General features: G+C 36.2%; 1 protein-coding gene across 3 annotated transcripts in view; it reads left to right on the forward strand.

Annotated features, from left to right (window-relative positions):
* Positions 1 to 23,976, forward strand: part of LOC119629350 (uncharacterized) — a 225,286-nt gene that overhangs the window by 183,716 nt on the left and 17,594 nt on the right. The gene's annotated exons all lie outside the window — the stretch shown is intronic.

The raw sequence follows: 23,976 nt of genomic DNA on the forward strand, positions 1-23,976 counted from the left end.
TGGGCCGTATGCTAGTCTGCTTAAAGGACAAAAAAAACTCCATTCTAAAGCACTTGTCTCACGAACAAGTTTAACGATGAAGGAACAACATCTGAAAATTAATATGTAATTACGGGCCCGATTGTGAGCCGGCACGCGTGGGTACATCTTGACTGTATTATTATCTGTCTCGAACATGTGTTCCGGTTTAAAGGGTAGGATGGCCGTTGACCTTCGTGTTCCAAGGAGCAATATTCGTATTGTTTCTATGAACCGCTTTTTTTTTCCTATCTATGCTGATAGCCTTGAGAGGCTATTTCAGCTTCACCCTAACATGTAGGTGAGCTCACGGGGTTCAAACCGGAGTGTTGCTAACACTGGCCCTAGTAAAAGCAGTGCTTCGCAGAATCAACCACCGGATCGGATACGCGACCCACTGAGAAGATCCGGCTAGGAACTCAGTGGGCCTGAACCGCTGCTACATCTAGAAAGACTGTAATGTCATCTTCTTCATTCAACGCCACTTAAAATAGAGTTAGTTTTTTTTTATGAAGGAAGGATTACTAGTTGCCCTGATACCTTTCCAGTTTCACCAGGACAGGTGGCCGAGCAAGAGTTAAGCCAGGAGGGGTGGAATTTGTTAACAGTTACCCGAATGACTCTAAAGGAGACTCATGAGTAGCTGCTTCAGGAATTAATCTACTACCGGGTCGGAATCGCGACCCATTGAGAAGATCCGGGGAGAAACTCAGCGGGCTAGTATTAGTCTGAATAAGAGTGCTCGTTTTAAATCGCCCATACAAATTAGATCCTCTTTTAAATGTCAGAACGAGGCAAACCGACCGTGTTTACATAGACTGTGTGTTGAGAAATGCAGTTGCATTAAAATTTGAAACCGGTTTTAGTAGGACCCTTGCGTTATTATGATTTGTATTGATTTTTGTAGAATACTTTAGGAACTTGTTCGGCAACTCGAGTGCTTACTTATTGGTCACTTATTTAATGCTATTGTTTTTGTTTACAGAAGGCAATATTTGTAAATTGACATTTCATTTTGATGAATATTTTTTAAAATAAATAAATTACATTGGATAAATTAGACAAAAAAAGTAGGCATCGGCTTGGCTCTGCCCCTGGCTTTGCTGACGTCCATGAGCGACGGTGACCACTTACAATCAGATGGGTCGTATGCTCGTCTGCCTACAAAGGCAATAAAAAAAAAGTTAGATCTACCAGAATATCGTTAAAATATTGTTGATCGGAATTTGTGTTAATGAAAACTTATCTTGAAAATATCGTTAGCGCGATATAGGGTTTTGTCGGATTCCTTCTATTCTAGGATAGTTAGCTAGATTTGTCTTAACGATATAACCTCTTTATTGGTCATCCTTGCGTATGGAAACGTTAAACAAATACCGTTAAAATATATAAACGGATCCTCAGGGTGGCGGCGACAATTGAGACAATTTACATCCACACGAAATAATATATTCTCTTTAGTACACGTTACGGTGGGTAGAATACGAATGCAACAGAGATATGCTAACCGTCGGTATTTATACAATCATCTTGACCTATTTTAATACAAACTGAGTAGGTAATATTAAACATTGTTCATCTTAATTATTCTGCTGATTATTTACGTACAATTATTATTTAATAATATCGAATTATGAAATTACTAATTATATTATAAGAATAATAAGTTCTATATATTTCCTAAGTTCGTAAATAATTTATTATGTGAGGCCGGAAGTGTTGCTCGATAACAAATATTTCTAGAGTCTTCGGTTTTTTTCTCTAACATATTGAATACACACTACGAGTGTAACAAAAAGAGAAATGTCGCGAACCGTTGCCCATCATAACGTTCATTAGTGAATGCAGACGGACATTGTCGATGAATTAGATTATTACAATTTAGGAGATTTTCATTTAAAACTTAAAAGTACTTTTCGACGATCACGGCAATGGAGTATGTACCCTTTTTATAATTCGATAAGGTTGAGAGTCATAAAGCGTTATGCTTATCGTTGCCATGCCGTGTAGAATGCTCGACTATGATAAATAAAGCCGTAGTACTTAAATGAAAAATTTAAAAATATTATCCTAGATCGACCATGTTTTTTTTGTGAATGTCTTCAGAATGATTAAAATGAAAGTATTTATAATTATTACTATAAATTTTCATATACCTGTCGAGAATTCGGAACGTAGGAAATAATATAATTACGGTAAAAAACTCGAGATTTAATCATAAAAGTAGTATTCCAATCATAATACTCATGAAAATCTGTTTTGTGCTTCAAATCCACTGATCGTTGATTTAAGCCAGGCCCCTGCCCATTTGTACCTATAATTTAAAAAAAAGATTAATTAAGATACGATAATGAACGTCAGTATAAAATTGATTACAGCGGCGTGCAGTAAAACTGCATACGGCCCGAGGTTAAAGCCGTCCCGTTTATTGACAAATTAATTCACGTTATTTTTTAATTTATCCGTTTTAAATAATTATGGCATTCCGCTAATTGAGCAATAAATTAAGTGATAGTGGTCATTTATAAAGTAAGTCGAGTAAAGTTACTTGGGTAAATACAACTGGAGATTTATATTTTTAATAGTTCATATTTAACTTAATGGTTATGGTATTATAAATGTTTTGATACGGTTTGTTTTATTTTATATGTAGTTTTAATAGAGGCTTACACGGATAGAGGGACACGCCTGTCTATTTTATCATAGCGCTGTGGATTTTGGAGCCTTTTGTGTATGAATTGCACGGATTGTTTGCTAAATTTTTAGCTCGACAGAAAGGCTTATTTAAACATAAAAGGACAATAAATATTTCTCAAGTTTTTACGAAGTCGAGTGTGTATTGTATTGACAATATGATTTCGGTCTGGCTTTTGACGTGTAGGCTTTTTTATTAGTAAACCAAAGCACAAATTATATTATATTTACTGGTGGTAGCAGTCAAGATCGTGGTGGCTTAACTAGCCCTGTTGAATACATAAAAATGTTTTCGTCTTCATAACTCACAATGGTCCCTTTACATTGTAACAAACATGCGATTGGATGCGTCGAACAAACCTCAGAAACGCCGCGCGCACAGACACCCGGCTAACAGGTCACAAGTGGACATTGTTCGGCGGACAATGTGCATGCGGGCTATGGTTCAAGGTTCGTTGCCCGGCCACAAATTACCCCCATGATCCGCTCACACGCGCTGATAGCATCGCTGGCCATTAAAATAATAATGTTATAATTTACGCCTTCGTTTACAACATGCGAAGTGTATCGATGCCTGCTTCGACTCTAGATTAAATCGGACGATGGCTTTCCGTAATTGTTTAGTGTCTGATAATGGAGCGCTCGTGGCACGGCGCAGTGAACGTTGGAACGCATTTCATGTTTGGATGTATGCAAGCTGTTCTGATTTTTGGTTAATTTCGGTTATAAGGAATAAGAATTAAATTTTACTTCGTGGTATTAGTATGATAAAAAATGATATTCTGCCTTTATATTTAGTGATTCGTTGGTAATCTTAAATGAATATAGGAAATTTACTTGTCTGTCCGGGAGTGCTCTGAGGAATTGTTTGAGATGATACCTTCATCTCGTTTTTACCATCGCACCGCCCGTCACCGGAGTAGAGTTCATCCATACTACCTGGAGCCACTGCGTTCATCCACAGTGCGCTTCCAGAGATCTTTTTGCCACATACCATCCGGCTTTGGAATGAGCTCCCCTCCACGGTGTTTCCCGCACGCTATGTCCTTCTTGAAACGAGGCTTGTGGAGAGTACTTAACGGTAGGCAGCGCCTGACTCTGCCTCTAGCATTTCTGAAGCCTATGGGCGACGGTAACCACTCGCCATTAGGTGGGCTGTATGCTCGTCTTGCCTAAACGTGCAATAAAAAAAGGTATTCGGGAACTGGATATATTTGTTCATGTGTTGGATGTATTTATACATCTATTACACAAGAAAAACATTATGCTTTTCGTTCTAAAGTCTAGCTAGCTAGCTGCCTTGCCTTTCCACGCTTAGGCCATTTATCGTGGAATTCTGAACGTTCGATCATAGAAATACATAATTGAGGTAAACTACATTATTATTGGCAATAGTCAGTAATTTGAAAATAATTGTAGTAGTTGATTTGAGTATAAAATTTGATAGAAAATTATATTTTATGCATTGGCAAAAGGATTACTTAAATTACCAAGTTAAGGATTGTGGAGCAAAATATATGTAAACGTAGGTCTTAATAAAACGTGCCAAAAAACGATATGTACAGAAAACATTCGAGTAACAATTATTGTACAGTTTACCCCAAAAATTTCGCTTTATTTTATCGTTTCAATATCTAACATCGTGTCGTAATTGGCTGGACCAAACGCTACGAATACTGAGACCGAGTTTACAGGAAACATTAATTAAGTACTAAAAGCGCCTTATCTATTTAATACGTTTAATTCTGTCCAGTGGCATTTACGACAACACCATTAGATCTTAACACTGACCACTACTGTGCCTTAATTACTATTAGGTATGTATTAAAATAAAATCATCTCTATTTTCGGTAGTCTTACTTAACGTAAAAAAATCTTTTGACATTAAATAAAAGTAAAATACAGTTGCATTATGACTGTTAAAAGATTAAAATATCTCCCGCGTAAATGAGTCTGAGGCGGCCGCGTTTTATCTCGTTTTTATTTTTTCATTTTCGGAGACGATTCACTCGGCCGCAAGTGTAATGTAATTCAAGGATGTCAGAAGTAAACTGACTGATGTACACATTTTCTTGTGTTGAATTCTGTTATCGATATTTTTTTTTTATTACACTGTCAAACGAACGGGCATCAAAGCAATTGTAACTTCAGCCATTAATAGCCTTATTACATTGCTTATAGATTAAAAAATGCGAAAAACACACTTCACATAAATCATGACGTATCGAAGTATTCGAAATCTCAAATAAATAAGTGAATTAATGGTATGATTTTGCCTTTCTTTTTTTTGCCTTTCTTTTCATCAAATGATATACATTTTTATTAAACCGAGGCTTCGATTGGCATGTCAATCGCCTTAGACCCCTTGCGTTGCGGCTAGAAAGAAGTCATTTTTATAATTTGGGAGGAAGACGTGCAAACGACATGTGTGGCGAGTGGTTATCGTCTTATACCCTACCTAATCGCTGCTTTACTAAAGGGCTATTCCAGCTACGCTCGGACGGGTGGGTAGGTGAGCTCAGAAACTCAACTTGAGAGAATAACACTAGCCATAGCAAAGAGCAGTGCTTTGCTGAATCTGCCACCGGATCGGAGTCGCGCGCCCACTGAGAAGATCCGGCGAGAAACTCAGTGGGTTGACGACCATCGCTCATATACGTCAGCAATGCAATTTTTCAAACTGTTCTCCGAAATTGAATCCGTAAGAGCATGAAGGGCGTACGAAGCGTTGGCTCGCGTACTTTAACGCGCGCGTGATAGCCCTGTCATAAGTGCACAAGTAATTAACCCCGTATGCGGCGCGGCGTTGTAGAGACGGCTTGTACAGCACCTGCTCTCGTCGGTAGCCCTCAGTAAAGCCGTGAAACTTTCAGTTTATTTCACTGTTGAAGTTTGCCTTATATCCTGTATTGTAATATTTAAGGTGTTCGTAAAAGGGAGCTATATTTAAAATAAAATAAAAAATGCGCTGGCTCAACGTTTGTGTTAGTCTTGAAGCCGACATCCATGGAGTCTTTGCGCCTTAAATATGCTGGATAGTTTTACTCAAACTAGCGGATTCACAAAAGCATTATGCTTATAAAGTAAACTACTATCTATAAACGCAGTTTTGCTTATGTCATCACGAAAAATATATAAATATATTTCGGAGCCTTATTCTGATTACCGTAAGTACGTCTTTATTTTTTTAAATACGTTGCACTGATTGCCGAGCTCAGGATCCAACCGGCAGAAAGTGGTTGACAGAGCCCATAGACATCATAACGGGCATCCCGCCCCCCATCTCAATAGACATGACGTTAGTACCTATCCGAGCCACTCATGCTTTGTATGCACTTGATCAGATTCAGTGCCTCCTTTAATTAATATGCAATAAACACAACGTCGTGTTTAACCAACAGTGGCTCATATCGAAGCTAGTACGAATGTTTTATTGATACTAGCGTAGAGCGAACCGTGTTCCCAACGTTTGCTTGTAAGTGTCCAACACGCACGTTGTTCTCAATTGCGTAAGTCATTCCTATCAGTTGATGAAGCGAAGCCGTTCACTTTCGTATTTATGTTACTGTGTTTACATTTTATGTTGTTGATAAGTTTTTGTCAAACGATTTTATGTCGGCTATGTTTTCGAGGTTAGGTTATTTTCAAGGCACATATTACCGATGTATTAGAGTGCCAGCATTAAGTCAAGTGAAAAAAAGAATAGAACATTTGGATGTGCATGATTTTAGGGGCCTTATCGCTCCGATAAATCTCTTCTATGTAACCTGGTACGGAGAGAACCGTGATTTTTCATGAAATGTTAATAACATATTAGTGAAGTTAAACTCTTTATCTGGCGCTTACATCGTTCATTTTATTTTTGGTCTAAAATTTGTCTGTTTTGCAGCGTCGCAAAATTGTCGTGGGCATCTCCATGACTTTAAGTAAACGGATAAACATTTTTTAACCTGAGGCTATATTTTGTTTTTAATTTGTCTCAGCTATAAAACATTTAAGTCTTGGTGTGAGTTTAACGTTGAAGCCGTTATGATTAAATGGAAATCATTATATAATTTGATTTGGTCTGCAGTTTGGTTCTATTGTTTCCAAGTTCATAAGCTTATAAATATTTAAACAAATGAGCCAATAAACTTATCGACATATTTAAAGAATTTATTCAGAATCAGCCTATACCTAAGTCTTTTGAAATAACAAAAACATCTGTGACAAAACGTAAAGGTTGTAAAAAAAACACAAATATTTAAAAAAAGTCTTTTTGTTCAAAAAAAAGTTATGTTTATTAGAAGGTAATGAAAGACCGTGCTTATAATACGGCAACGTGGTGTCGTCCCAAAAGCGCAGAGGAAGCCAAGTTCCGGCGCATAATTAATGGATTGTTATTGTCACGACGTGACCATTAACGCGGCTGGATGTTCGCTTTCACGTGTACCCCACTATTTAACTAATTAACAAAAAGAGACAGCTTAGATGCATTTCGTATTATGCAGCTTACAGTGTTGCCGCTTACTGAAATGTACTTCTGTAGTTTTAATATATAACGAAATTCATCGATACGTGATTATGTAAATTAAACGTGAACCTTGGAATCGGATCAATAGGGACATGTGGGTTTTCAGAGAGACTGACAGCTCTGAGGAATGAGATGATTCCGTAAATTTATTTTTAACATCAAATCAGCAGCCACTGAAGTGTTTCCAGAATTTTTTTCCCTTTGAATTTTATAATGAAATTTCCTCCGCCTTCTTTTTATCATCATTAGATACTTCTTCTATTTCTCTCTCTCATAATCCCATACGTTTCGTCTTTGTTAACATCTGCAAATAACATCGCTTTTTACATCGTATTTTTACACGCTTTCTAAGAAAATTATTTTAATTCAAACACTTAAAAGGCTTAACGAAATTAGTCATGAAAAGTCAATGCCCGTAAAGTATTGTTTTCGCAAATTTTCATGACAAACCAATTATGAATAATGTCCGAATTCTTCAAGTAGCTTTTGAAACTTCTTGAGACGATTAAAATTTATAAGAATCAGTTATTAACTATCTTTATTTGGGTGTACTAAAAATAGTAGCTCAATGACAAAATTATTTAAATCGATTATCTTTCGGAATACGGCCTCATGCAAATGCAATCGTCACCGAGAAAGGCGCCCTAGGGGAGAGTGACCTAAAAATTGTCGTATTCATAGCTAACATTTCTGTATCTCGTCTGATTGTTAGATGGCTTAATTTGGCTGAGGAAAACAAATGAGAAAACACAAAGGATACAGCCAACGCATATCTCCAAATACTTAAATCAAGTTCTTGTAACTGTTGCTAGCCAATTCGATTTATTTCTGCACAGAATTAAATAACTTGCAATAATAAACCGTGATCACTATAATAGTACACATGGCATTGAAGGTGATTGTAATATTATAGAGATCAGCAAGGCCGCTGCACTTGCAGTGCGGAACATAGTTACATTGACGATACCCATACCATTGCTATACGATTTGAAATTAACTTTTAGTAAATTATGTATTGTACCAAATCCGTTTTAATATCATTCGCAATATTAAACGTAACTCATGAAATTAAGTGAAAGAAAAATACAACTTAATTTTAATAGAATACTTTATTTGACACGTGTTTGATTCACCATTTCGGAGCGCAGCGTAATTTCAATGCTTCTCTGTAACAAAATCGACAATAGTTATAATATTCTGACGGGTCGGCCAGTATTTTTAAATAAAAAAAGCGTCTTAATGAAAGTTAACATATAAGATAACGTTCTGTAATTAAGATATTCTGCGGACACGTGTTCTTTTTATACTTAATGTTTCCACTTTCTTACTCAGTATTCCATTCGTCATTTAAATATTTCTCCAGAAGTAACCAATAGAATTTTATCATTGGTATTAGCATGTTAATGGTTTTCAATTCTCATCTATACGAGAACTAACAGTATTGTGTGTATGCGTAATCTTTTGGACAAGACTTTTGCATTTATGTTGCGACACAAATAGCCCTTTAGAAGAACGAATCCGTCCTTTTAAATTTTTTATATCATCTCTATTCAATGTGTAGTATTTCTTTTTTTTTGGAATCACTAAATTACATAGCGACTAATTGTGAAAGTTGTCCCACAAAACCGTCTAGACTACTCTAGACCATTTGACTGCAGGTCTTTAAGCCAAAACATATTGTGCTTCGTTGTCAATATAGCTTGTCTATTGTTTATCGAAACAAAAATAACTTTGTAAAAGTTTTGTAGTCGTTCAAAAAGTTAACGGAGATATAAGAGAGTAAGAAACATAATTTATTACAAACATTTCTAACACTATAAATATTGTGATATATGTATGTAAATATCGCTTAAAGGCAAATTATAAGATTATACTGTCTTCTTCCTTCTTTATTGTAAAAAAACTAGAACATCCAATATTCATGAATTTAAAATTAAAATTACCAAAATTGTATCCGTTTAGAAAAATGATTCCAATTCATAGTCCTATTCCGGAAATCGTATACAAAAAGCTTAAATTGCTCCCAGAACATTGACGTTTCCCACGCGAATTAAAACATAATTTAAATTAATTTCCATAACAATCACAATTGTACTAGCATGCCTCTAGTGCCTCTGACAAGTTTCAAATTACGTTATAATCTAACGTTAAACTTTGTTCATTGAAATTCGCCTTTACCTGGACATATTTCTAGTTGTTTTAATTCTATTTAAACAGCTACTCTTTATTTCTAATTAGCGTCACCCAGGGTGTCTGTGAAATTGAATTACAGAAGTACTTAAAACTAGAAGTGTCTATATTTGTATAATAAATAATAATTAATGTTACTGAATTCAAACAGAATAGAACAAAAATGACAGTACTAAAATTTTAAAAATAAATTGCTAAAAATTTTTGCTGATTCTGTGGCTTAATATCAAAAAAAATTTTTGTTTGTCATGTACAAACAAACATTTTTCTATATAGATTATAAAATATCCTAGTCCATATGAGATGCTGCCTAAAGATATGTAGAACTCCCAGTACTCAGCACTTTGATTTATTGGAAATTGCTGAATTCATTATAAACCTCTATTCACTAAGTGGGATTGTTAGAAGTTGATTTTCTATTGCAATTCTAAATAGTGGCTTGGTTATACCCCTAGCGTTGCTGACGTCCATAAGCTACTGTTCTTATTCATCATCAAGAGGACCATGTTCTCTTCTGCCTTCTTCTTCTTCTTTGTCCGTATCATTCTTGACGGACTGGTCGTGGTCATCACTTGAGGTGTTGGTGGCAAGCTTCAAAACACGTTGCCAATCTTCTCTGATGGCCGCCCTCCTCGTGCATTCATGTAGTGAGGTAGTGCCCACAAAGGTTCTAAAAAAAAAAAGAAAAAAGAATTGGAGGTAGATTTAAAATTCGAGCAACATTCGAGTTTAACTCGCAATTCTCGAACAGTTAGTAGGGGTTTATTTATCCTTTCACAGTGCAGCCAGCAACTGCAACTATTACGATGCGTCATTGAATAACGTGCACGCGCTTGGCATACATACAAACAAAGAAAATACTAAAACATAAATTACTAGCATATAGGTGTGCATTACCTTGAACGAACTTTGCGGATTGCAAGATGTAATGTTGTTTCTGAATTCAATAATTCAAACGTAAATATCTACGCAATTATTATTTTAATATAATGTTTATTGATTATCTATGTTGAAATATATTATGTTAGTATTCATTTATATTTCCTTGCGTTATCGTGTTTAATTATTAAAATTGAACAATGCATTTATTTCACTAATAATTAAATACATGTATAAAAATAATAATAAATATACTAATATATGAATACTACTTATAATACATAATAAGTAATAAAAATAATAATAATAATATAATATATGTGAATATATGTTTATGTTCTACCCAAAGTACATACCTACCAACAGCAAAGTTCAAATTGAAGTTTTAAGAAAGCGTCCTTAAGAGAATTTGATTAGAGAATAATAGCAAAATTTCCAAAATATGCCAGGAAAAATGACAAGTAAATCATATTATTCTTTTGTGTTTTTCACTGTTTTGTATTTCTGGAATACTTCTTATTAAAAATCCTATTTAGACACATAAAATACTTCGTTGTACCGTCGCAAATCTTCAGCAACATTAATTACATTACAATTAACGATCGTTGTTTAATTAAATTATATGTGTGTGTTTTGTTTACGAAACTTGTCATTGAAGGGGACATGGTAAAGTTATCGTATATTATTACGGTGCAATGCCCTTGTTTGTTAAAAATGACGTTCGCAGATAGCCTCTAAGCGTAATCTATGGACCTTTGTTCGTATCTCTGTTCGATTACAGCGGTTTAGGTCGGTGCGAAAAGGATAGGACGTGAAGAATAATAATATTAGGGTTGTCTCAAACTTTTATTTATTTATTTCATATATGGATTGACGAGCTCACAGCCCATCTGGTGATAAGTGGTTACCGGAGCTCGTTTTGATATTCGAGTAAAGGGAACTCGCTCTCGCCCCCGTCATCTGACTGCCGAAGTCCCGCTCCGCGCTCTCCTCGTTATTATTTAGTTTGTATATCAATGATGTATCCCGGTCTCCGGAGACCCATTTAGCGCTCTGCGCCGATGAGACGGCTATCTACTACTCGTGTTTGTATCGGCGACTCCAGATCGTAGAAGCCACCATGGGACAGTGGTTCCGGTAGTGGCGTATCGAAATCAACCCCACGAAAAGCACAGCGGTGCTCTTCAAAAGGGGTCGCCCTCCGAATACCACATCGAGCAGCCCACTTCCCAATAGGCGCGTTCTTTTTTCCTACCTAAGCTGATAGCCTGGAGAGGCTATATCAGCGTTACCGGATGAGTAGGTGAGCTCACGGGGCTCAGCCTGGCGAATTAGCTAAGACTAGCCCTAACAAGAGCAGTGCTTCGCAGAATCTACCACCGGATCGGAAACGCGACCCACTGAGAAGATCCGGCGAGAAACTCAGTGGGCTAACATTACTAATGTAAGCGTGTTGGCGTTAAACTATAGCGTAAGACCGATAACGGACTGGGTCAGTTACTGGCCCGTGGCAGCCATTGTTATCAGTAGCAGTGTTAATAAAAACAAATGTTTATGTTTTGGGAGCCGATAGGTGTGTACAGTTTTGTGAAAACAATCCTTTAGGTTAATTGGATTTATAATTTGCTGTCACTGGCTTGAACACTGCCGTTGTGCATTAAATCGGCTGCGAAATCACCAATTTTTTGCGTGTTTCAGAAACAAACATCTAAACTTTCTTATTTAGAATCTTCTATCTATAAGTATATATATATAAATGAATTGCTGTTCGTTAGTCTCGCTAAAACTCGAGAACGGCTGAACCGATTTGGGTAATTTTGGTCTTAAATTATTTGTGGAAGTCCAGAGAAGGTTTAAAAGGTAGATAAATATAAAATGCTCGGAATTAAATAAAAATAACAATTTTGTTGTGTCCCCCGTCGGACGGATTCCTTTTGTTTGTTTTAAGTTTATTTTATACAAAAGTTTAGGTCTTTTATTTATCGATTGAGGCACTACGAAGTCTGCCGGATCAGCTAGTGGCAAATAAAAATAGTATTAATATACTAATATCGATTAAAATTAGTAGTATCGATCGATACTAGTATCGATTAAAATTAGTAGAACGAGCACGCACGCTTGGAACACACAGCTTTTATAAGTACGTTTACGTACGTTTCAAGTCATTGAAAATGGACACCTTTCATTTTAGAACGGGTGACTGTTTCACAGCGGAAACCTGATTGTGATACTTAGGCGGGGTTGCTTTACTCAAAACAAGAAGGACCTGGCGAATAAGGAATTAAGGCAATGAATTTATTAATTAAAAGTAGGACTAACATCTTAACATAACATGCTAGAATAGAATTACTAATAAAAATAAGTTAAATCACTAAGGAAACAAAAAATTAAGTAAAGCCATAATTAATTAAGGTAAAAGAAGTACTAAACTAAATAGTTGACTAATAAATGCGTTTCGGTTTGAAGGATGGGGCAGCCGTTGTAACTATACTGAGATCTTAGAACTTATATCTCAAGGTGGGTGGCACATTTACGTTGTAGATGTCTATGGGTTCCAGTAACTACTTAACACCAGATGGGCTGTGAGCTCGTCCACCCATCTAAGCAATATATAAAAAATAAAAAACTTTGTGGATTCATCTATTTAAAACCTACACATTAGCAATGGCCAAAAATAGGTGGGCTATACGATAATCAGAAATAAAGTATTTGATATATTAGAAAGAATATCTCGAAAGACTTCTCATCACCGGCAAAGTGGAAGGAAAGAGGCCTAGGGGGCGTGGTCCCATGCGCTGTTCCGATCAGATCAAGACGACTTTGGAATCGAGCATCAATGTCGCTATCCACTGCGCGGAGGACAGTAGTGAATGGAGGAACATAGTCCTAACAAAAGTGCTCAGTAAAGGTTACGACTCTCAGAACTGAGGAATACGACGCACGGAGGAGGATATTAGAAAAAAATAATAATAACAAAACGAGATTGATAAAAACAAATCGACGTTCGATTTACTGACTTCAAAAACTATAAAAAAATTAATAAAACATATGTATTTTAGAAAAATATACGGTAGTCACCAAAATATTCAAATATCGACGTATAACATCACCTTAAACGTCCGTGATCATAAAAACGTTAAACTATTCGGAACGTCGGCAACAATAAAATGAAAATGTGAAACGCCAAGTGAAAGATTCACTGGTGGTAGGACCACTTGTGAGTCCGCGCGGGTAGGTACCACCGCCTAGCCTATTTCTGTCGTGAAGAAGTAATGCGTTTCGGTTTGAAGGGTGGGGCAGCCGTTGTAACTATACTGAGATCTTAGAACTTATATCTCAAGGTGGGTGGCACATTTACGTTGTAGATGTCTATGGGCTCCAGTAACTACTTAACACCAGATGGGCCGTGAGCTCGTCCATCCACCTAAGCAATAAAAAAAAATCGTAAAGTAGTTATATTTAATTACATTTTGTACGCGACTTGCGAAAATCGAAGAAAAAGCTTTGCTGACTTAAATCATAAACACAACAGTGTATATTGATTCGTTACTGAAATGTTGCGTAATCATTTACATTCCGTTCTGTACAGAATGCTAGACTAAACAATGCTTCAAGATAGATATACATATGTGTATATATAGCTAAATGATATCTATTCCTAAAGTCAGAAAGATGTTATTACGAAATTATTAGGAAGTTAAATTACTGACGGTATTAATAATATTATTATTATTTTACAAAAAAAAAAAAATATTGCTCATACCTACCCGCGTGGACTCACAAGAGGTCATACCATCAGTAATTACGCAAATTATAATTTTGCGGGTTTGTTTTTTATTACACGATGTTATTCCTGATTTCACCCTGGAAGTCAATCGTAAATATTTGCTAAGTTCGTATTTCATTAGAAAAATCTGTACCCGCCTGAGATTCGAACACCGGTGCTTCGCTCAACACGAATGCACCGGACGTCTTATCCTTTAGGCCACGACGACTACTTTTGCTGATACCGACTTACTTTTTTTTTGTTATGTTTCCCGTTAATTAATTAGGCTTTATAATGAAACTATTCTTTTGTCGGCTCGTTTCTCGTAGGAAATTGTGGATAAGAACGAACGAACGCACAAATTCTCAGAAGCAGCACTTCTGCTCGAATTTGAATTACAAAACTTGTTGCTACCTTTCGGAACTGAAGCGAGATTAGGTATACGTAATATGTACAAATATACTGTAACTAGCCGTACTCGCCCGCTTCGTTGGGCATTTAAAATTAAAATTATTATTTAATGTCATTATTATTAGGGAGTCCAACACTCATATAAATATTATCCATTAAGGACATGTATTTTCTACATGGATATCAAGTTTCAAGTCAATCGGATACATGGTCCAGTAGTTATAACGGAACATCCGTAAAAACCACTGTAGATTTATATTTTATCTATACTAATATTATAAAGAGGAAAGATTTGTTTGTTTGTTTGTTTCGAATAGGCTCCGAAACTACTGGACCGATTTGAAAAATTCTTTTTCCATTAGAAGCCGACATTAACCCTGATGAACATAGGCTACTTTTTTTTTTTTTTTTTGTTTCATGTGTGTTTTAATGTTTCCGAAGCGAAGCGAGGGCGGGTCGCTAGTAGATAATACTTTCGTTTAATGTTAATTTATTAATTTTTCTTTAGACCTTGATGAAGTAAGCGCACATCAATACACAAGAATGTTAATTTCTGTATTTCAACTTTAAAACTGCGCCCTATACATGAATATACATATCGTTTGAATCGTAGGAAATCGCATATATTTCGTGAAGTGAACTGTCCATTCGTGACCAAATAATCTCTCGAAGTTTATACGGACACATTTAACGGTATTTTTGCTAATTAAAACAAAAAGAAAACCTTGAAATTTTTATTAGAAATTGGAAATATAAGGCTCATTATGTTTCATTATTGAAATAAAACATACGAATTGTTCGCAGTGAAACTATGCTTCAACTAGCCATCAAATAATACTAATAGAGCAGTACTTTATTTAATTCGGTCCTGATTTATTTGTAATTCCACTTTTTAAACAAATTTTGAGGTCTGTGCTCACTACAAAGTATCCGGTCTTTAGGCCCGTGCTCACCAGTACCCAGCAAGTTTTTTTTTTCGACTACCCTCTTTTCCTCTATTATCGTGAACACATTACATTACACTCTAACGCATGTTTTATCACTAGTCTAGTAAATATACAAACTCATTGGCACATGTTTCTCGACTTGTATTATTCCCTTAGATACATAAAATTCTATTTCCTCGAAAAAGCTTTGAGAGAAGCACAGGATGTAACGTAAGTAGCGAGTAGGAGACAAAGCGCGCGCCTCGGATCCGCTTATTTCCTGCCCAGACTGCAGGAAACCAAACGCCAGCGCATTTAAATTCGAAATCTCAGATGCTGATTGAATTTCGGTTTCCAGTATTGAATGAATTCCTCTAGCGAATTGTTTTCGATTATTTTTCTGGCTTAGGTTAGGGTAGCGCCGAGCTCTCGGCCCACCTATTGTTAAGTGGTTTGCGACGCCCATTGACACCTACAAAGTAAATGCTGCCACCCACCTCGAGACGTTAGTTCTAAGGCCTCAGTTTTTACAATTCATGTGTGAACAAGAATATTTCTTTTAAAAAAAAAGGAAGAGGTAGATTTTAAACAATATAATCACTCGTGGCCTAAGTTATAAGAGTGCTAAGATGCTCAGTGTAGTCGCAATCAAAGGACGATATAGTGGTTGAATACTGCAGCAGGATCTAAGTTATCTCAATAATGATTAATTATATTTGAAACATAATAATATGTTCCTTGGTAGTAGTCATCTTTACGTTACATTATCTCTTGTGTTATGATAATGAGTACTGGAAACACGCAAACTAGATGAGTTCGATTGGGCTTTAAAAACATTGATTTTGCACTTTTTATCGCTTAAAATATAATCTATTAAATTGATTTATGGAATGGCAAAAAAATTACAGACTTCAACGGTAACAGATGGAACGCATAAGTAGAATGGTGGTAGGACTTAGTGTGAGTCCGCACGGGTAGGTACCACCACCCTGCCTATTTCTGCCGCGAAGCAGTAATGCGTTTCGGTTTGAAGGGTGGGGCAGCCGTTGTAACTATACTGAGACCTTAGAACTCATATCTCAAGGTGGGTGGCGGCATTTACGTTGTAGATGGCTATGGGCTCCGGTAACCACTTAACACCAGGTGGACTGTGAGCTCGTAAAAAAAAGTAGTGATTGGAATTTTTTTTTATCACCCATACGCAAATGTAATTGTTGCTTGGTCTCATTATACGGGAAGATATCATCAAACGAACGTGTCGCCGACAGCTTTGAAGTTGCCGATGAAATATTGCATTCCGAAACTGTGATAAGCGTACGAAACTGACATTATCGACTCTCGTTGGTGTGAGAAGGAAATCGAGTTTATTCAAAGCTCCGTATGAATCTGTTCTATTTATTCTCAATACTATAAGACTAACTGAATTCCGTAGAAGACGTTATAATTCAATTTACATTTAAAATTAAACCGTAAAATAATACGTTCAAGAGGTTAAGTCTCGCTTTTATTATTTCCTTAACACACGTAACGTATCAAGAAAGAAATTTATTTAATAAAAAAATTGACGACGGTTAAAATAATATTTAAATGTAGAGGTATAACTTTTTTTTTTCCTACCTAAACTGATGGTTTTGAGAGACCATATCAGCGTAACCTTAACTAGTAGGTGAGCTCACGGCGCTCAAACCTGACGATGTTGCTAACACGAACCCTAGTAAGAGCCGTGCTTCGAAGAAACGCGACCCACTGAGAAGATTCGGCGAGAAACTCAGTGGGCTGTGTCTATGGGTTAATTTACTCGCCGAGCCCTTCGTCGCAAACGACGGGTTCGACGAAAACGATGACCGGGTGACGTTTAACAATAGCCATTCGCATCCATGAAAAGCGTAAATTATTCGAAACATTGGAAAGAATGAAGTCTATAGGAGCCCATAGACAGCATTAGCTTCTGACATTGTGTAATGTAATTAATGTAACGGTAGGTCACTAGTGAGTGCTAAATATTTGTTATGTCAGTTGAGTTAGAATAAATGAATATACCGGATTTAAGCTAACCCTAAAATTAAATGTTGTTAATGTTGTAATGGTCTTTAAACATATTTAAAAAATTGTATAAATTACCAATTATTTTGGTTTTATAACTTTCCAAACTTATGAACTCCTTAAATCTTTAGAGATTTTTTTTATTTTGTTGTTTTTCGAAAGGATTTTCGTGTCAAATGCCGAATGCAAGCTATAAATAAAATCGGTTTACGAACAAAATCAATTGAACTACGTTCGGCGGGATCGTCACGCGGGGTGCGCCCGTCAACCAATTTGTTTCCCTCGAAAGCAACAACGATCTTATTTCGTATACAAAAGGACGAAATTACAATAAATAAATAAAAAAACAACCACGAAAAATAGTTTGCAACGTAACGTTAATGAACTGTGAGTTTGTCGCCTTACCACGATCGAGCGACTACAAAACCTATGAATATAAAGCGCGTAAATAAATAGCAGATGCGCGAACTCGCTCGCGCTGGCAACACTTAGCATAATAATCGCGAGGGGGCGGGCGGGGTGCCGTAGTAAGGGGTGTCTGACCTCCCTCGGTGACACGATTCTCACGACGCGACTTCCTTTCAGACCATAAATGAATGGGTAACGAGTAATGACGTAAATATACGTCTGTCTGTGACATAATCTCGTGCCATTGAAACCTGTCTCGGATGTGTTGTGTGGCAACGAAAGTGAAATAACAATGTAAATAATATACGCTAAAGTATATTTGTTTTTTATTGTTACTTTTTTTTGTATGAACAGTCAATTAATTCTGTTCCTTATTAAATATGCATTTACATACTTTGAACACACTGTTCTGTGTCATTTGAATTTATAGCTGATATTTCGTTATGTAATAGCAAAAACGCATTCTAGTCCAATGAAACCGTGATATAGGTACCGCTCTACAAATCGCAAATCAGACAATTAAATCCTAAGACTACATTATTAAAATCGTTTTTAAAAACATAATAACGGTGATAAATCTTTAAAATGAACACGCATTTATTTTTCGAAATGTCAGCCAATTTTAATTCCAAATTCAAAATGCTGAAGCGGCCATGTTTTTCGCATATGCGCACAGCAGGGAAGCAACAAAAACTCTGGGGAGAGCGAAGCGGAGACAAGGATTCAAGTCCCATGCGGCCGAGACCCCGCGATTATCCATTCGAAATTCGAACGTTTTATTCGATAAATTATTCTATTTCGCGTCCCCGAACGAGAATTTGGAACGTTTAATTGGCCTTTTTTAAAGAAATCTTTATTCCCTTATCGTTCTGATTCCTGACTATGTACCTAAAGTTTATATTAAGGATGGTATTTATGTAAAAAAAAATACTAAAATTTCTTTGGTCGTGCTTATGTCATAATCGAATCTGATCCTCGACATTATTCGGATGTTATGAGAAAATATGTGGTAGTTTTTACTTTACATTGCTGAACTACTAACGTCCAATTGTTGACCTGGTTTTCGAATTCCTAGCCATCTTAAGTAAGAGGTTGTCGCCATGCAGGTAGTCATGTAAAAATGGGTAAAATTAATTATTATTTTGTCGAAATTGTAATATTTTTTTATCAATAGTTGATGTTTTCGAATTTTGTTACATATATTTGTTTTTATTTAATAGAATCCCCTTTTATTTAATTAATTCAAGAAATAGTTTTACTTTTGCGAATACGAATGAACTGACGACATAAAGTTGTCTTGTGTTTTGTTCTGTGTGTTTTATCGAGTGAATCTCGGGTACGATAAATCGGCACAGATAACAGTGCTTTCTAACAAATCGCAAGCATCAGCATCAAACGAGAAAAAAAAGCTAATTAAAAAACAAAACCCATTGAAGTTCGCATACAGGCGTACATTGAGCGCACTTAATAAAATTTGGTCGTGTAGTTGTTACACTGGATCCCTTCGATTTAGGGGACGTAATGAAAGAGTCCCGCGGGCGGAGCGACATGTGTGTTTGACGTGTCATTTGCGCTTTTGTACGCCCACTCATTACGTAGGTGCAGCGCGGGAAAAATACGAACCGGGCGTTCGCGCATCGCGGCGTCTATGACGTTCTAAATTTTAAAAAAACTAGCTCAGATTATAGAAAAATAATTTGTGTGTTAATTCATCAATATATTAGTGATATTTTTGGCGCGAACTTTTTGGAGCGAAACTGTCTGAATTGTTTTATTTTGTTAATTTAGAATCTCTTTTAGGTGTAAATTTGTAATAACGGTGGTTTAATTTATATTAAGCATACGTGAAAGTGCAGAAATGTGGGAAATTAATGTCGTGGCGTACAACCTCTTACAGGATATCCACAGTAACAATGACTAGACATAGACTAAGAGGGAGACTTGATAAGGCTATTTTTGTTAGACTAGAACAAGACGACAGGAAAAAGGGAAAAAAGGAAAAGAAAAATAAAAACCTTAATACCCTAATAGACGACAAACGAACGAACCGACCGTTAACGAAAAACAAAAGACCCTGGACGTAGCTTCTAGGGTTCTTTCAAAAAGTCCATTCATCCCAATTAATTTCCAATTGATCAACTTCATATCATTCATATAATTGAAGATTGCAACACTCGAAAGAAGTCAATGGCTACATTTAAAAATAATAAAAGAAGAACAATATTCGAAATTAGATTACTAAGAATCGGTAGAGAAAGATGCTTCAGATATTTTAGTTTATTAAACTAGGAAAACGGAGGAAATTCTTATTAGTAGATTAGTTTGAATATGTTTAAGAATTCTGACTTATAACCTGATTTATTTTTAAACCAAAATCACAATGAAACAGATTTATATACGTAATGGGTATTCAATAATCATTATTTGAGTGACTCCTAGCGATCTTAATTTTGTGTTCTATTCGATTTTAAATAAAGGATATACATCGCTTTTTTATTTCTTAACATTTGTTTTTTAACTCAGGTAATTTAATCATAGTGCGATTAGGAAAACTTATAACGCCATCTATCGAGTACTACTATAAACGTGCTAATAAACTTTACTATTTCATATCAAATTAATGTACAGAGTTGCTATTCTTTTTTAACGAACAAATGTCTAAGAAGCAAAACTACACGAACATTTTAAAATCTTATTAATTGATGGATCTGGACTGCCCAATAATGCAACACTGGACACGTGTGCATGTTGAGCACTCTATATCTAAACCAGCCTTTTAGGTTAAGGTAGTTTTTACATTCATTTTGTAGTTATTGTTTTTATTTAATTCTGGTATACCATATGTAATGTTAATGAATGTAATAGGTATGGTTGCAAAATCTGAAGTAAATAAAATAAATAAATAAAAAGAAAATAAAAGAAATCTATCCAGGAATTTTTGTATGATTCGCGCACAATGACATACCTCTTTTTGTTTATACGTATTTATATACTACTATTTTTACGAGATACAAGCCAACATATCTTCTATGTTATGTTTTTTGCCTACCTATGCTAGTAACCTCGAAGGGCTATGCCAGCTTTACTTAAAGGGTAGGTGAGCTCACGGGGCTCAGCCTGGCGAATTAGCTAACACTAGCCCTAGCAAGGGCAATGCTTCGTCGAATCTACCACCGGATCGGAATCGCGACCCACTGAGAAGATCCGGCGAGAAACTTAGTAGGCTGTGTCTGAGTGGATGATGACGATGTATTCCAAAGTTTATCTACGCAGCAAACGAAGTAACAGTTGTAATAAAAGCGTCATAAAATCATAAATATACATCAATAAAATTGTTATAACTTCTCCTTTTTATCGATGTTTCATCGCACAGGGATCATGAACAGTTGGGCGGATTAAAAATAAATTCTAAGTACATGTTGAGTCGGTTTCAGATTGTAATTTTGAAGGAGTAATAAAATAGAATACGGACGTAGGCTCATCATAATAAGGAAGTTAAAGAGAACTGCGTATGTTTTTTGGGCAGCAGAAATTATTTTAATGTTCATTTTTAAATTATACTAGCTGACCCGGCAGACTTCGTAGTGCCTCAATCGATAAATAAAATACCTCTAAACTTTTGTATAAAATAAACTTAAAACAAACAAAAGGAATTTTGATATTTATCTACCTTTTAAACCTTCTCTGGACTTCTACAAATAATTCAAGACCAAAATTAGCCAAATCGGTCCAGCCTTTCTCGAGTTTTAGCTAGACTAACGAACAGCAATTCATTTTTATATATATAGATTATATAATATAATCCAATTATTGAGTTGTGTAGTTTCTCAAAAAAGTTAACAATTAGATATTACTTTTTCAGCTACCCATAAAAAATTACATTTCTGTTAAAATAATGTGAAGGTTTTTTAGTGTTTTCAAATTTGTAATAGAAATATGTTAATACATTTTGATCAATAGATTTAATCGTGATCACGTTCACCATACAAAATTGTTGCCTAAAGCTTCTTGAAGTCTAATTGAAGTGAATGGCAATTTGATTTTTAATAAACACTACATAGGTCCGAACGTATCCTTTCGATTCTAATAAAAATCAAAACCCGCAAAATTATAATTTGTGTAATTACTTATGGTAGGTAAGACCTCTTGTGAGTCCGCACGGGTAGGTACTAACACCCTGCCTATTTCTGCCTTGAAGCAGTAATGCATTTCGATTTGAAGGGTGGGGCAGCCGTTGTAGATGTCCATGGGCTCCTGTAATCACTTAACACTAGGTGGGCTGTGAGCTCGTCCACCCATTGAAGCATTAAAATAATAATTAAAACCGTTAAATAATCATTCAGGAACGAACGAAACAATCGATATAATAATTCGTAATGCACAACGAGAGACGGTCTAGTCGAGACATTGAAACGTTGTGTTCGTATTTCGAAGACATTACAATTGAAGGTGTAGGCAGCGCGGGTGAATGACCGGAATCGGCGCGGGCGCGACCTTGCATCGACACCGCCTCACCTACATACGCCGACCGACGCCGTGCCGATCGACAACTTTTGCTTTCGACAATCGCCAAAAAAACCGAAGCCCGATACTTCGATTCAGACGATTGCGAAAATAACGCATCTAGCCGATAATCGAAATATTTTCGTTTACTATACACTTTTAATGTATACTAGAGGTCCCGCAGTAGTCGAAATTTGACTACTATAATTAATTGGAATTGTAAGTTTGTATACTATTATGATTGTATTTTATACTTCTATAATTACAAATTTCGCCAAGACTACACTAAAAAAAATATTAACAAAGACAAACAATATTTAATCTATTCTCAATTTGACAACAGTCGCCAAGAACAAAGTTTGACAATACATAGTATGCATGCGTGTGTGCGTCAAATACATGGTTATGTAGTGTGTGTAATGTTTTCTTTATTGATTAATGGATCTTTTACGCATTATTTTAAAAAAATATTAGAATTGTGCACTTCTTCTCTATATTCTCTATAAGTGTAGAAAATTTCATAGTCCTCCGTCCGCGCAATTTACGTAAAAAGGGATACAAAGTTTTTGCTTCACGTATTAATATATAGATGTTTTATCATAGTTCGCTATACAGGTAAACTAACATGGATATTAACAAACAAAAAAAAATTTTGTAATCGAACTCCTTGTATACTTACTCTAATTAATCAAGCTTGAAAACAAAATCCGATTAAATATAATGATCTTCAACGTCGAATTTAGATCTGCCAATAGATACTTGCTGCAGAATTCTTTAAAAGATTGAACAAAAAGTATTAAAAATTGGGTCAATTAACAAGAAAGCTTCCAGTGGAGTGCGAGAAAAGAGGGGAGAGTGCAACCCTAGCTGTACGGGCTTCACAAAGGGCGTGAGGCCACCCCCGTCGCCGCGAGACAAGCCCGCCCGCCCCCACCTTCCGCACCCTACACAAAAATTCCCTTCTACGAATCCTCAAAGCTCATAATCGCATAGCAATTTCCGTCGTCATTTATGTGTCAAAATTGTATTATTGGAATATACCTGTAGATTTCACTCAACAAAAAGATTCCGAAACAGGTTTCTTGGGTGAACACTCTCGAATAGACCTTACAAACACGAAATCAATTTCGGGATTGTTAATTTACGGCTGCGTCGCAGTGTTATTTGAAGAGTCATGTATTGTCAAAATGTGTGGTTTGATTAATATTCGGCAACAGTCTCTTTAACGTTTGCACGTTTACAAAAGCGATTCGAAATAAAAATAAATCTGAACGCTCTCCGACAACGATTAAAGTTGTTAGTTCATTCGCCGCAGAACGCTGTCGCGTCGGTCCTACGTGCGGTGAATGTCACGCATCCGAAAATAATGTGTGCTCGGCGTGGACGGGGCCGGTCGTTCGGTCAGTGCAGTCTCGTTGCGTCACTGCACTGGGCCGCGGGGCATTGCACCTTGCGGCGTAACTCGTGAGCCGCGACGGAACGCTCGTCCCGTCTCTCTCCAACCAACAGTTCACTTGCATGCGATCGATTGAAACAATTCAACAGCTGACTTGTCAACCTCTCAACTTCGTCTATGACATAGTGAACTAGAACAACGAGGTCAAATGTTATTTCGTTTTGTTACA

The sequence above is a fragment of the Bombyx mori genome, chromosome 13, assembly GCF_030269925.1.
Source record: "Bombyx mori chromosome 13, ASM3026992v2".
Taxonomy (NCBI): Eukaryota; Metazoa; Arthropoda; class Insecta; order Lepidoptera; family Bombycidae; genus Bombyx; species Bombyx mori.